The sequence below is a fragment of the Mustela nivalis genome, assembly GCF_964662115.1.
Source record: "Mustela nivalis genome assembly, contig: HAP1_SCAFFOLD_1454, whole genome shotgun sequence".
Taxonomy (NCBI): Eukaryota; Metazoa; Chordata; class Mammalia; order Carnivora; family Mustelidae; genus Mustela; species Mustela nivalis.
The window spans coordinates 11,663-14,820 of NW_028135210.1; the positions used below are offsets into that span (position 1 = coordinate 11,663).

Below are 3,158 nucleotides of genomic sequence, written 5' to 3' on the forward strand. Positions count from 1 at the left end.
TTAATAACATCCATTCCAATAAGCCACCCTAAATTTATTATCATGAAACAAGACCTCAAGAAAGAGAATTCAAAATCATCCATGTATTTGCAACTTATTGCAATAAAGCCTTTATCAATAGACTTCCCTGTGCACATGGTGGTCAAATTGCTGGTGAAAACCAGCCAGATCTATTACAAGCTTTCTCATGGCTTCTAGGTAACCCAAGTGAGCCTTTATTGATACTGGGAAGGGATAAAGCAGGGAAGGGATAAACAGTGCTATAAGATTTGGCTAGACAAAAGTAATGACTCTCATTACAAAGTGAGTATTTTTTTTTCAAGCTTTAGTTCAGTTTATTTTTCTTGTATAAAACTATGTAGTAGCCACAGCTGGAGCCTGGGTCCTCTGAACAGAGACTCTGGTGTGGGTCTTCACAAGATGGTCCGTGAACTCCTGATAGGGAGACTTGGTGAACACAGTCTCCTTCCAGAGATCAGGGGTGAGATAGCTGTAGGTCTTGGAGATGGCATCGAAAGTAGCCTTGGCAAAGTTCCCTAGGGTGGCAGTGCAGCCCCTGGCCGAGGTGTAGCAGTCGTCAATACCAGCCATCATCAGCAGTTTCTTGGGCACAGGGGCCGAGACAATGCCAGTGCCTCTGGGGGCGGGGATGAGACGCACCAGCACAGAGCCACAGCGGCCAGTCACCTTGCATGGGACAGTGTGGGGCTTGCCGATCTTGTTCCCCCAGTAGCCTCGCCGCACAGGGACAATGGAAAGCTTCGCCAGAATGATGGCTCCGTGGATGGCAGTGGCTACCTCCTTGGAACACTTGACATCCAAACCGACGTGTCCATTGTAATCTCCGATGGCGACAAATGCCTTGAACCTGGTCCGCTGGCCCGCGCGCGTCTGCTTCTGCACAGGCATGATCTTCAAAACCTCGTCCTTGAGGGAGGCTCCCAGGAAGAAGTCGATGATCTCAGACTCCTTGATGGGCAGGGAGAAGAGATAGATCTCCTCCAGGGACTTGATCTTCATGTCTTTGACCAGGCGGCCCAGCTTGGTGACGGGGATCCACTCCTTGTCCGCGGCCTTGCCCCCGCGAGCTCCGCGGCCTCGGCCCCGGCCCCGGCCCGCCCCGGCCCCGGATGCCGCTGCCGAAGCCACCGCGGAAACCGCCGCGGCCTCCCATTCCAGGGCCCCCGGGCCCTCCGGGCCCTCCCGCAGCACCGGCGTCATCCGCCATTTGGTGTTCTCTCGGAGAGGAAACAAAGTGAGTATTTTAAAGCAAAAGAGCCTGTTGGGAATATTGTTTTATAAAATAGTGGTTTTTTTTATTAACTTTTTAAAATTCAATTAGGTAACATATAGTGTACCAATAGTTTCAAATGTAGATTTCAGTTATTCATCCATAGCATATAATAGCTAATGCTCAGTACTTACTGTTATAGCTTCTTGAAAGCAGAATTTTAACCCACTGAGCCACCCAGGCGCCCTTGAAAGCAGAATTTTAGATCACATTTTCTGATTACTTCCATGTCGTACAACACTTTCCTGCTAGCAACCTTCAAAACATACTGTTTGTTAGAGGAATTTCTTTAATAATAAATAAATAGGAATTCATTTAAATTTATAAATATATAAAATAAATAGGAATTTATTTAAATTTATTTAAATATTACACACTGTTTCATTGTTCATAAATAAGGTGATGATATTATAGCCATTAGTTGGTAGCACTGATATATCACTATCTTTTTACTTCTCAGTGCATTCTCTTTACACAAATAGATATATATTTTAAAAAATGTGAATCTGTGGCAAACTTGTAAAAAACCCTATACAGTAAAGTTTATCATTTTAAGTAATCTCAATTATCTTCCTCAATTGTGATAGTATATCCTTCTATCTAGGCCAGATATTGTATGAGGGATTTGAAGAGACATACTTTTCTAAATTTCACTTTTCTCATCTGCAAAATGCTTATCATGATCCTACAAAAAAATACACTTATAATTTTTTGATGAAAATTTATTTATTTATTTTAAGATTTTATTTCTTTATCAGAGAGAGTGGGCGAGAGAGCAAGCACAGGCAGACAGAATGGCAGGCAGAGGTAGAGGGAGAAGCAGGCTCCGGCCGAGCAAGGAGCCAGATGCGGGACTCGATCCCAGGATGCTGGGATCATGACCTGAGCCAAAGGCAGCTGCTTAACCAACTGAGCCACCCAGGCGTCCCTTTTGATGAAAATTTAATCTGTATAAACAATATATTTGCTGTAATGCGTGGTTCATGGAAAACATCTTTTTTAATTATAAGCAGTATTAGAAATTAAGTAAATGTGTCTATAATATTTAAAGTTTTAACACATAATTCCACTGCTTTGCCTTATTTTCTCAAATCCCTTTACCACTTTCACTGACAGAGTCAAATGTACTTTTTCTACTAGTAGCCAGCTCTTTGTCTTTTGTCAGAAAGATGCCCTTGTGAATTATTTATAATAGAGATATTAGCAATAATAATAATAATAATAATAATAATAATAAATAGCAATGAAAATGTTAAAAAAAAGTTTTCTTAACTAATTAGGGTTCTTAGACATCAATTAGAGGAACCACCTCGGGCAAGCAAATTAATCTGCAAGACATTCCCAGAATTAACAAGTCAGTCAGATACAGGGTTGTCTGTAGACTGAAAAGAACTAGGTTTGGAAAATAGGTAAGGACAGTGAAAAAAGTGATCAAATTTTTGGGCAAAATAAACTCTTAGGTGTCCTTTCAATGGAGTCCTGTTCATTATGTAGCAGAAACTCTGGAGATTATCTCAATCCATTGGAGTCACCCCGTTTATTAGCTTGCTATTGACAAAGTTATTTACAAACTGTAGAGCAAGAGGTTATAATGGAGAAAACTGATGGTAATGCACAGGATTCTTGTTAACAATAATGCAAGTTAGTGATTTTTCATTAGAAAACATAAATTCTATAACCCAAATTATGGGCCCAGAGCACTTCTGCTGCACAACTCTGCTTATATCCCAAATAACCATGTGAACTAGTTTTAATATCTGCTTCTCTTATTAATTTTTGAATAAAAATTCTTGACACAAGTATTTTATAATTGTGTGATAATCATGAATTTATTTTTTGGAGAACAAAACACACTTTAGCATAACTA

At 40.5% G+C, this 3,158-nt stretch overlaps 1 pseudogene across 1 annotated transcript; it reads right to left on the bottom strand.

The window, feature by feature from the left end:
* Nucleotides 1-310: 310 nt before the first annotated feature.
* LOC309857851 (small ribosomal subunit protein uS5 pseudogene) lies at nucleotides 311-1,228 on the bottom strand (annotated as a pseudogene). Its single transcript has one exon. The product of its transcript is annotated as a small ribosomal subunit protein uS5 pseudogene (transcript).
* Nucleotides 1,229-3,158: the final 1,930 nt, after the last annotated feature.